Source organism: Diceros bicornis, unplaced genomic scaffold, assembly GCF_020826845.1.
Source record: "Diceros bicornis minor isolate mBicDic1 unplaced genomic scaffold, mDicBic1.mat.cur scaffold_55_ctg1, whole genome shotgun sequence".
NCBI classification, from domain to species: Eukaryota; Metazoa; Chordata; class Mammalia; order Perissodactyla; family Rhinocerotidae; genus Diceros; species Diceros bicornis.
In genome coordinates, this window is record NW_026691429.1 from 4088567 (window position 1) to 4101804 (window position 13238).

The window sequence follows — 13238 nt, forward strand, 5'->3', positions numbered from 1 at the left end:
TTCTCAATTGGATAACTGTTGTGTTTTTCATTCGTTGTTGTGCTTTCATTTTCTCTTTTTAATAAACATATTTGTTGAAATATGACATACAATCAGAATAGAGCACAAACCCAAGTGTAAAGATTGATAAGTTATCAAAAAGTGTACACATGTGTTAACACCACCCAGGCCAACAAACAGAACATGACCAGTTCTGTTTATAGTAGATTATACATGATATATATAATAGATATTAACCGCAGTTACCCAGATTATGATTTCTCCTTTTTCAGGAAGTAGCACACTGAATGGCAATGCTTAAAGCAAATTTGGTCATGTTGTGGCCTGCTTCAAATATGTAGCTGGATTTGGAAGGTTAATTTTTTTTACGAATACATGAGTTTAGTTCCAGAAAAAAAGAGGCTTGTAAATTTCCTTTCCTGTAATGACCTTGTAAGATTTTTGTAGCAAAGTTAAGCTATTCTCATAAAATGAATCAAAAAGGTTTTCCCATTTTTCCTGTTCTGTGGAAAAGCTAGAGTCAATGTGTATTATTTCTCTCCTGAATGTTTGGTGGAATTTGCCAGCAGCGGTGTTGGCCACGATGAAATGTGGGAATGTTTTAAACTATAGATTCAGTTTCTTCTTTAGATATGGGACTATTCAGATTTCTCATTTCTTCTTGAGACAGTTTTGGTAACTTTCATTTTCCTGGCAATTTGTGAATTTCATCTAAATGTTCAAATGTATTGACATGTTATTTATAATGACAGGTGTGTTGTCAGGGAAGGTCTGGTGTGAGTCTCCTGGGGGCAGAAGTCAAGCTCAACTCATGTGTCCCCGCAGCTTCAGGCACCTGGATGCTGGAGGGAGAGCTTGTTCCACATTGCAGGATGAGAGGCTGAATGCTTTTCTTTTCGCCCTCTGCTCTCCATTCACACCAGCTCAGGAGACCTTGTTCCTGGCCAAGTTGGTGTGCAGGCAATGCCCCATGTAAATTCTTCCAGGCCTGGTGGATATTTGGAATTTTTTTCTCAAATGTTCTCTTGAAACCACATGGCCACATTTGTATAATATTCTCTCTTTATTTTCTATTTGAGTCAGTTTTGGTAATCACATTTTCAATTTTTAAACTGTACAAGGCTGTGTCTCTTAGACTCCTAAGTGTTTTCAGTTTTAACTCCTTCAAACTTCTCCCAGATGTTCCTGCCTTACGGTGATTCCTTCTTCATGGGAGCTCTGAAGCTCTTCCTAGCTGCCTGGTTGTTGACAGTGGCAGATACACGAGTTTCATGGGGCAGAAGGTTAGGCAGTTTGATTGCCAGCCTTCTGCTGCACCATTCTCAACCCACAGATGCCGTGCTTCTCTGCTTGTCCCAGAGCCTTCAGTTATTACTCTTCCTCCCCAGGGCTACCTCCAATCTCATGTTGATATTATTGCTGTTCTCTGAAGCATTTGATGATGTGTTCAAATGAACAAGCATTTTGGATCCTGAACCAAAGAACCATTTACAAAACGCACTCTGAATGTGATCTGCTTTTCCATTCATTAAACTTTTCTCATAAACTTAATCACTTTTCTCCACGTGTGTGGAATTCACTAAGGATGTTTCAGAGCCCAGGTGATGTTACTTGATTTAGCTATAAATTCTAAGGCTTCAGGAGAGCTGTTACCACAGATGGAATGAGTTGGCTTGGCATTCTTCCTTAATTAAGTGATTACATTGGATTTGAAGATAATTGTGGTTTGAGTCTTTTCCCTAAGGAGCCCCATCCGTCTCAGCAGGTTTCAGTACAAGAACTGTAAGTATGTTGTGGCCTTGGTTTTTGCCATTGAGGAAATCAACAGAAACCACCATTTTTTACCCAACATATCTTTGGGAGTTGATCTCTATAATGTCCTGCACTATGAACAGAGGACACTGGAGAGTTCACTCACTTGGCTCTCAGGGCTGGGCAACGACATCCCAAATTATACCTGTAGGAGAGAGAGCAAGTCTCTAGCAGCCCTTACTGGAAAAACATGTGCAATTTCTGCCCAGATTGGAACACTGCTGGAACTGTACAAATTTCCACAGGTTTGGCTGTGTGGGATGGGGAGACATGAAACCATGTCTACTTTGATGCCATTCTCAGGTGCCTGAAAAGGAAGAAAGGAGGAGACTGTGTTTATGCATCTCTTACAGGATGTAATCTCCAAGGACGAGTGTATAGAGTCTTAGTGAGGTATGCACATTTCCTTTATTTGGTATCCCTAAACTCTATGATTTCATCCATGTCCATTGATAACAAGGTTCCAGGGACCATCTGCTCTTGGCTAGATTGGGTCCCAAGCCTGAGTCAACAAGCCATTTGCATGAACAACCTCTGCAGTGATGCAAATGAACTGCATCAGAGGAGGCGATGTCAGGTGTAAGGTGAAGGTGACAGACAGGGCCCATGCCACTCAGGGCTCAGACAAGAACAATCCAGCATCAATGCCTCCAAAGTGCAAGATAGGGAGGGACAGACTCACACACCCAGGGCCCAGGGCAGCCACAGAACATTCTGTGTGTGACCCATGCATGGCTGCACACCAATCATGAGTGCAGAAACACCACAAACCCATGAGTCCCTGCCTGGGGAATCAATAGTCATGCTGAATTTATAAGATTCCAAATCAGTAACTCAAGATCAATGCAGAAATAAAGTTGCATTTTGATTTTCTAAAAATTGACCTCCTTTCCTTTTCCTCAGTTCTTTTAACCATGTTAATTCCGGGATCAATATGTTGTGATGATCCACTTCTGCACCCTCAACATTGGTTTCCTCCATTATTAATGCTGTTGTGAGAAATTCCTCCCTTGCCTCACCCTAAAGCAGAGGATACTAGCTGGAAGGAGCCCCTGTATTCCCCATCACCCCAAACATCTATGACTAAGACAAAGGTCACACTTACACACCTCTATGGCCCTGGAGCAAAGGGGATTTTAGGGCAGTGAAACCATAGTTCTATATGATTCTGTAATGGCGGATACATATTACTATGCATTTGTCAAAACCCATAGAATGTACAACACAAAGAGTGACCCTAATTCCAACTATGGACTTTCATTAATTATAAGGTATCTGGACTGGTTCAGGAATTATAACAAATGTACCACACTAAAGTTAATACTTTGTAGTTAATAATGTTACAGTAATAATGTTATATAAATTATATAGATTACTAATGAGATGTTAATAATAGGGAAACTATGTTGGGGGGGATTAGGGTATATATAGGAACTCTCTACAATTTCCACTTAATTTTTCTGTAAACCTAAAACGATAAACCTATAACTGTAAAACGTTATAAGAAATAAAATCTATTTTTTTAAACCATATTTTCCTATCTGGTAGACTCTAGCTGCATGTCACCATTGAGCATTTAAAATGGGGCTAGTCCAAATTGAGATGTGCTGTAAGTGTAAAATACACAATGGGTTTCAAAGCTTTTATATAAAAATATGAATGTATAATACCTCAATGATAATTATATATTAACTACATGTTGAGATGATAATTCTTGGGAGATGTTGGGTTAAATAAAATATATTAAGATAAAAAAATGAAAGGCTTACATGGCTACTGACTTGGGAATTGCAAGATGCACAACTACACACACACACGAGACTCTGGCTGAGGCAGAGTCTTCTAGGTTTTGCAACCACCTCATAAACTTATGGTCTCCCACACTCAAACCCACCTCTCCTGACTTGGAGCAAGGCTATTGCTATGGGTTGAATTGTGTCTCCCAAAAGATATGTTGATGGGGGCCGGCCCGGTGGCGCAAGCGGTTAAGTGCGCACGCTCCGCTGCGGCGGCCCGGGGTTCGCTGGTTCGGATCCCGGGTGCGCACCGAAGTACTGCTTGGTAAGCCATGCTGTGGCGGCGTCCCATATAAAGTGGAGGAAGATGGGCACCCGATGTTAGCCCAGGGCCGTCTTCCTCAGCAAAAAAAGAGGAGGATTGGTGGATGTTAGCTCAGGGCTGATCTCCTCACAAAAAAAAAAGATATGTTGATGTTCTAATCCCTGGAAGCTATGAATGTGACCTTATTTGGAAAGAGGGTCTTTGCAGATGTGATCAAGTTAAGATGAGGTCATTAGTGTGGACTCTAATCCAATATGACTGGTTGGAGAGGAAACAGCATTTCATGACAGAGGCAGAGATTGGACTGTTGCAGCTGCAGCCAATGAACACCAATGATTAGCGGCCACCACCGCAAGCTGGGGGAGTCAAGGAAGGGCCTGCTGCTACTTTGATATCAGATTTCTAGGCCTCAGAACTGGGAGAGATTGAATTTCTTTTGTTTTAAGTCACCCGCTTTGTGCTATTTTGTTACAGCAGCCCTGGAAAGTCATACAAGTATAAATGGCAGAGGTCGTGTCACACAGGAAACATAAAACAGAGGCAGAAAAAGGGGGATTTATTCTCTTCCTTCCAGGTTGGAGTGGTTTCCAGAAAAACTGGTTGCTGTAGCAGAGGTCCCTGGTGTCACTGTGGTTTTTCTGGGGCCACAGGAGCTGGTGAAGATGTTGGGCTGTTTGAGGAGACAGAGATAGTGGTATGCGGAGCTCTAACTATTATGCTGGAAATTTTGGAGATATTTGTGATTCAAGAGTCCTTAACCGGGGAAAAGGCCGTCACAAGGTTATTGGAATCAGGTCCGACTTGCCCTTCCCCACTGATGTCTGAGAAAAATGGGACCTTGTCCAATGCATGATGAACCAAAGAAGACCTTCCATGTAAGCTGATTTATAATATTGAAAATTTTCCAAACTCTTAAGTGTCTGTTGATAGGATGCTGGTTAAAGCTATTATAATAAATTCAAATTAAGTACTCTAGACATTAAAAATCAAATCGGAGTCTATTTTTTGAGCAAAAACTAAGTTTAGCTATTATAGGATACCAACGTTGTGAAATGAAATTTTTATGTTTATCTACATAAGAGGAAAATTGGCTGGAAGACAAAGCACCAAAATATTAATAGGGAATATCTTTGAAAGATGAACTTACAGTTGACTCAGTTTTCATTTTTTTTCTCTTTGCTTACCTGATTTTCTGCTAAAATGATCATGCAATTTTGGTAATAAGGAAAATTGTGTATTGTTTTACATGACTAGACCATCATCGCTGAAGATTCTATGAAACAGGTGGGAGAAATAAGGGATCAGGTGTGTCTCTGACTTTTGTCAGGAAACAGCGCTCAAACCTCTGGCTACAAGAGGAGTGCTGCTTTTCTGGGGTAAGGGCTTAAGCAGCTTATTCCCACTCCAAACAGAAAATGATCTAACGTGCAGTTCAAGCCTGCAGATAAACTGCTGAACCTAAAAGACAGTTGTCTTCAGATCACTGTTATCATCTCGTCTTCTTTTAGTCTGCTAAGCTGCAGCATCGCCTTATCCATCCTGTGTCATCCATGCGCCCCTGTTGTTGATGGTGGTGGTGGTTGTGTGTGTGTGTATGTGTTTGTGTCGAGGTAAAGGTGAGGGGAGGGAAAAGGTCAAGGAAATAATAATGGCAAAGATGGCATCATAAAATTGAGACTTCACAAGTACTAGCCACCAGACTTAATCTGACATGCACCTTAAAATCCTGTGTCATTAAAATGTGACATTGGTGACAATCCCAACTAAATAAGAATACACCTCTAATTGTTGACTCTGTTTCACTCTTGAGTTTCTGTCCAACTTTCGTGTTTTGCCTTTTTTTTGGCAATACTTTATTTTCTAAAGAATGAAACTCCTAGGAAACAGTCCCTTAATAAACATCGAATCTGATTCCCAAGGGCCAATTATCCACTCTTATAATGGTCTCTCCACGATCAAAAATGTGAAAGACCGTTGGCTAGAGTGGAAATGTTGGAGTTATGCCAGTGGCACACTGTATTTCCCTAATTGAACTTCTGCACCTGGTTTGGCGGAAACTAAGAAACAGTACTGAACTCTGCAATGTGCAGGATGGCAAAAAAGGTCAGCCCCAGGCCGACTCCAAGACCCAGAAGGCATTTGTGGATGCCAGCTATTAACCTAAATTATCTTTGTTCTCTCTCAGGACTCTACTGCTTTCTTGCTTTCGTTGAGATTCAAAAGTGTTCAACCCAAGGTTTGTTGATGGTGAAGGAAGTGGTTAGTACCTCTTGCAGTTCTACAGCATTGGGTTTTCAACACAGTCCCTGTGTGTGATTTTATATTATCCTACAACCATTTGGAGGTAAGAAAGACAAACCTTGTCCTCAACCTGTTTCCGATGGAGAAAGTGTGGCATAGAGATGGTAAGTGAGCTTCTTAAGTAATGAAGAGAATATCACACAGAGAATGGAGGCCAACGCTATTTGATCTACAGGTAGACAATCGTGAGTTTGAACCTCTGCTCCCATAGATACCAAGAGATGACCTGGGGAGAATATAGAACCTCTCTAGGTTGCTTCTTCCTCAACTTGATATGGGAATGATAATATTTACATGCTATGGCTATTTTGAGGAAATGCAATAAAATAAATAGAACACCTGAATGTCATTTTGTGGGATGCCTTATGTGTGATAAACGCTTAGTAGTGATAGGCGTTATTTTAATCAAAGCTTCATTTAACTAGATTCTTAATGGCAAAATGAGAGAAGGCACATTGCTTCACTCCTTTATTAATAAGTAACTTTATTACAAAATAATGCAAAATGGCATTTTGTCCATTGTTTCCATTATGTAAAAATCATGACCCTTCAAATGCTTCTGATACTCACTCTTTATAACCAGAAGAGAGGAATCTCACTGTTTCCTCACTTCCTGCGGCCATAGAGGGGCAGCTACAATAGGTAACATTTTTGCAATATTTTGCAGAATATATATGGCTCTTTTGTCTACTTGAATATACTTCTTTTTTTCCCTAAAAATAACACCTTAATCAAATGAGCATGTATAGGTTTTCATTGGAAAGTAAATCTACGGTATTTGCATTTGAGTATTCCATTACTCGCTAAAATGGAAGCTGATTTAGATTCAGAAAGGATATGGATTTATAGCTGTTGAGGAAGATAAGAGGGTGCAAAATATTTGTACATAATTTGAAAATTACATGGAATCTAAAGACCAGAATTATCCATCAGTAGTTTCTCCTGGGAAAACCTAAAATGAGACCCCATTACAACTGCTGTTGTGTGTCCACAATCATGCGCGTGCACATTGAAACATGGTGCTGTAATAGCCTCCATGAAGGTTTTTCCCTAGTATGCCAGACTCTATCCGTCCTGCAATCTACCAGCTGGGAGACCAGGGGCAAGTGACTTCACTTCTTTGAACCTCATTTTCCTGGTCACTAAAATGGCTTTAAGAGTTACTGTATGAAGAGGCCTGCTTCAATGATTAAGTAAGATAACTCCAGTAAACTGCCTGTTTCAGTACTCGCCAGAATAAGTGCACAATAAGTGTTGTTTCTATTTCCTCCGACTCAAACACTGATCATAATGTTGGAAATAAGATGACTTCTCTATTGCACACCAGCAATGAAGAACACTTCTTCAGAGGCCTGCAGAAGCAATGCATTAGTGAGTTCAGGACTCAGGGCTTACATAGGGGCTCAATGGATTCAGATCATTTCATCCTTTCCCCAGGTGGTTGGTCAAAGTGAAATGTCAGAAATCATACAAAATGGTATTAAAAGTGTTGTTTCTTCTTCAGTTGAAGATGGTATGTCTTTTATTTCTTTTCAAAAATACTATTTGGAAGAAAAAGTGAAAATGAGGTGAATTTTCTTGTCTTTCTCAGTAATAAAGTCCAAGGACAAATTGTATAGGTGTGAAGAGGGAGGAAAAAAGGAAGAAGACCAGAAAAATAAAAAGTAAAATAAAAGGAAGAGAAAAGAATTAAAAGATATTATATGGAGTGATTTTATTTAAATGAGTGCATAATCTCCCAGGTGAACAATTTAGATGCATGTTTTGGCACACATTTTTAAAAATTTTTATTTACTTTATCATATGTTAGAGGATGAATCTCTTTCTTTATAATTTTATCTCATTTGGATTAAATACAAAAGTTTCAATATCACAACTAATGAAATTAAAAGTAATTTAAAAATTAAATCTTATACAAATAAATCTGCCCCCTGAATCATAGCCATCTGCTTCCAGAGATGATGGAGAAAGGGTGTGAGATAGGACAATGGATAAGAAGATATGAAAGGGACTTGGATCTTGGGAAAAGGAGAGGAGATGGAGGGGATTAGAGAGAAAGCTTCATGAGGAGAGAGAAAATGAGTCATAGGTTTGGTGAGGTGATAAAGAAGGAAGAACTAGAAACAGAACTGGTGTTGAAAACAATCTGAGGTTTAAGAAGTCCAATATGAACCTGGGAATTTTGGCTGATTTTTGAAAACTATAGCTTTAAATAGTGACAGGGTGACTCATGACACCTCACTGAGTTGATGTAAAAGAATGAAATAAAGGTCAAGATATTCTAAATCAAGTCTTATTAAAAATTCTTAGGGTTTTCATCAGAGAACTCTTTTATTCTAGAAGCAGCTGAGATGCAGAGGTTCTCAAGCCTGAGCATCATCGTCATCCCCTGGGGAGCTTGTTCAAACAGATTCCTAGCCCAGGACCCAGACTTAGATTCAGTAGGGCTGGGGTGGAGCCAGGAAATTTGCATTTGTAACAAGCTCCCGGGTGATGCTGATGCTGCTGGTCCAGAGACCACACCTTGAGTAGGACAGTTCAAGAGGATTGCTCCAATGTTTTCCAAAAGAGTTTGAGTCCCTGCTGAAAGAAAATTTTTTTTTTCTAATAACATAAGCTGGCAACACCAATCATGTTCATTGATCATCCATTGAACAAATGTTTACAAAGTGAGTACCACTTGCCGAGTGTCACACTCAGCACATAAAAGGATTCAAGTAACCAAGACTCAAGTTGACTTGAGGCAGCCCAGGGTCTAAACAGAGTTCCTATCCTCTCCTCCACTCTAACGGTTGTTGTGCCTGTGAAAATGTCTCCACTACTTGTCCCCCAAATGCAACGTGCAATAACATCACAAAGGGTTATGGATCTACCACTGACACAGGATTTATATCATGTCCTGGAAGGGAAAATTTTACAAATGGCACAGAAGATTGCAATGGTAAGTCCAAATAGAGTAACAGCCTTCGAAAATCAGAACAGAGGTAGTTGCAGCAAAATTGAACCAGTTCCTTAGAATATGACGTGAAATTCTAGAGAAAACCTACCGAAGTGAGCAAAGATGCCAGGAAGAAAACAGGTCATAGAACCGAAACGTGACACCAGGCCTACAATTGATTTTTCTCTTTTATTGGTTGCTTTAAAAAAATAACAGTGAATGTTGAAAGTAGTCCACACCTTAGAGTCTTAACTCATTCTGCAATAACAGCCTAATAGACCAGGGTTTTCAATCAAAGCCCAAGGCCATCCATAGTTGGAAACGTTACTAAGCAGATAGAGAAGCCTGTGCACATTATCAAATTAAAACCCAGGAAACAAATGGGAATTGTAACAGCATAACAGTTGACTTTTCCCATTTATCCAGTCCCTGTCCTAGATGTGGACATTGTATGAACAGGTTAGTCTTCTATTCCCATTTTGATTCTCTCTATGATACTGGAGAATTATTGCCTCTGTGCACAGCAGGCTGTTACTGCTAAGAATTCTCCCAAAGAACATACACTCTGATAATTTTTAAGCTCTTAATATCTTAGGAAAATCTCTTATCTCTTCAGTCCAGCTGTCCTTATCAGTGGCTCCCAAACCTGTATGCTGAATGAAATCACCCAGCGTTTTTCTGAAAACATCAGATTCTGAGTCCCAACTTCTCTGAAATTCATTTTACTGGGTCTGAGATTTACTTTGGGATTTATATTTTCAACAATTATCTCTAAATATTTCTGATGCTGTGAGTCCACAGAAACGTCTTGGGCACCACTACCAATGGATAGGTGGAGCGTATACATTCAGCTGGTTTGATTATGAACTGTTTGCTCCATTCCACAGATGAGGATGAATGCCACTGACTGACCACCCCAAAATTATTGGACCTATCCAATTGGAAGCTACCTTCGTACCCCTCAACCTGGTTTGGCTCCAAGTAAGGGAAAGTCAAACTTCACACGTGAAGAGGAAGAATGCACGGGTAAGTATTAATAAATCCCAGTGCCTGTGGACCACCAGGAATGCATATGATGTCCAAAGTGTTAGGTTTATTAATGTGCTGCAGCAAAGTGAACCTCCCATTGGGAAGCTTCAGTGTCTCAGTAAGAAGATGCTAGAAGGGGCTTATTGAAGTGTCTGGCCTTATGCCACGTGGCTTTGAGGAAAGCTAAGGAAGCAAGGGTTTCTTCTGTAAACGGTCCTGTCAGGAAATGAGTGCAAGTTGATAACTGGATATTTTCACTTTCAGGTAGGAGAAGAGACTAATGAAGTTGGGTAAGAGTTGCCTTTGCTTCAGAAGCAGAAGCATCCCTGTCAGCCAGGAGAGTGGAATGTTTGGGAATTTGTCAGGAATGCAAATTTTCAGGCCCCACCCCAGACCTACTGAATTGAAATCTGTGGGGATGGGACCCAGCAGCGTGTTTGAACAAGCCCTCCAGGCAGTGCTGATGCACACCAGAGTTTGAGAAGCACTGCCTTAGCCCAACCTACAACAGTAGTCAAAAAAGGTGGCAGGGGACACGCCATAAAAATCATGTCAAGAATTCTTGCCCACCAATGCTGGTGATAGGTTACACTGTTTTATATAATAAAACAGGGACCGTGGCTAGTATAGGGAATAGTCTATAGAGATGGTATAAGGAGTTTGAGAGAAATATTCAGGAACATTTGAAGGTAAACATTCTTCATTAATGTTACTCTGTTTCCCTGGGTCTCCAAAACATTTTTTTTTTTTTTTTAGAAAACTTGATCCTGTCTCACGTTTAGATACTTGATGCGACAGGAATCTGAGAAGAAAAATGGGGAGACGTTTTTTCATCTTGTAAGGTCAAATAGTTCCTGACCTTGAGGAAGTAACTCTCTCCAGCTTCTCTTCTATTTTTCATTCTTAGAAATCAACCCTAATTCTTCTCAACTTGGCAAAAATAAATTTTCCAGAGACTGTGAAGTCCAAGTGAGTTTCATACCGTCATCATCTTGTGAACTGGGCATGAGAAGGGGCAGACATAGAATATACTTAAGACTCTCGCAACATTTTTCAATATGTTGTGTGGTAGATATTTTTCCAAATACGAACCTAAATGTACCAGCTCTATTTATTCGTTAGATACCCGCTAATGTAAAATGCTACTTTTCAAAATGCAATGTGATAACTAAAACATGGTGCGGTGTGTACTATTTTGCAATTTTTTTGTGAATTGGGTGGGGAACTGACCATTAGCCCTATTGCAGCCCTGGAGCTGGGCATCCCACACACATGACTTTAGTTCTTACACTCTCTGCTCTCTTCGTTTCACCTATTTTCATATTTCCCTAACAGGAACAACATTTTTAATTAATGCAGCTTTATATCTTTTAATAACTCATAGGTCATGGCATTAAAAATTTTCCTTTTTTTCTGAATCTCAGTTGAGCATGCCTTTCTTTAATACTAAATGTGTTGAATGCCAGAAAATATCCCTCAAGTGGTCAATTCAGATACTAAATCTCTTATAACTGATTTTGATTTTTACATATTGACTTGTTCTGAGAAAACTACTGGCAAATTGTACTAACCATCTATAAATGCATAATTAGCTTTAAGTCAACATCATGGTCACATGAACTATCAGCCACTCAAAGTCTTGGCTGCCCAAGTTAAATACACATATTTCTATGAAGCCCAGATCTCTGTGGTATAAAGAAAATGTCCAAATCGCCATTCTAGTGTGTGTTTTACTAGCTGAATTTCACAAATTATCGGAATAACAGTAAATGGATTTGCTCTGACTTAGTGAGGCTCTCAAACAGGTGTGGAAATGGGAATGCAACACTCTCTTTAAAGGTTTGAAATCCTTTCTAATATTTTAATATCTTTTCATGCTTGGTGATTCTCAAACTTGACCATACATTAGAAACACTTGGAAGGCTGTACAAAATGTACTTATACCTGGGTCTCTGATGAATCAGAATCTCTGAGGTTAGAGCCCTATTGTCTATATAGTTTAACTTGTCAAATGATTCTAATATACAAGGGTGGTTGAGAACCATCACAAATGGCTCCCAGGGTTTCCTCTCAATCATCTGGCTAGCAGGCCAGATCACTGGAATCCTAGTTCATTTTCGAAGGAAAAGGGAGCACATACAGAATAAGTATCCAAATCACTAGGAGAACGGGAGGTTCGGAGAGATTTTAATAGTTAAAACTATTTCCAAAAGAGGGCCTGTGAGTCTGCACTGAGGATACTATGCTTCTCTCTCCTTCCACCCACCCCCTAAAAGTTCCTCAATCTAGAAGCCCACAGATGTATAAGTATTTGGCTTAATTCAGTAGGTAAACAGGTGAAAACAGATGTTCTTTTCTGGCCCAATACATGAAGTCTCTGATATTTCACCAGATTCTTTTACCATATTGATTAACTCTATTCATTTTACTAGTTTTTAATATAGTTGTTGTTTTACTCAATTGGTTAACAATGAATATTTTTGGTAAGAGAATAGCAGACAGCAGAACAGGGAGACCGTGAACACGAAAAGCAACACATACATGAAAAATAATGACAGAAAGGACAGAATGTGGGACAGGAAGGCAGAGCTGTATTCATCCATAGTTTTTCGAGAAGCGACCCGATAACAGGAGAACAGTTACTTCCTACTAGGTTTGAACAATTGCGTTGATTTCCCAAGCATTCTGTTGCAATGCACCCATCATCTCGATATGTAGGAAGACAAGCATCCCCAAGGAAGGTGTTTCTTTAGTTCCAAATCTCTAGAGAAAGGTCTTGGGCACAGAATATTCAGTTTCAGGCATCTCTTTCCATTTTCCTTAGTGACATTTTCTATATTTTATGGCAGGGGATAGCTAATTCTTTTGATCTCCTCGCAAACGTTACTGCCTATGGAACTGCTGGAGACAAAGAAGAAACGGCTGTGGTGCTAACTCTGCGTCTTCAGGGTGTTCAATCAGCAGCATACGGTGCAGCTCAGAAACAAACCACAGAGCAGAAACGGAGGGTAGAGACACAGTTTATGGGTAAGCCCACACCGGTCACTCTTCCTCACAAGGCATCTGCTTGGATGAATGTGTTTCAAAATGGGTTGTC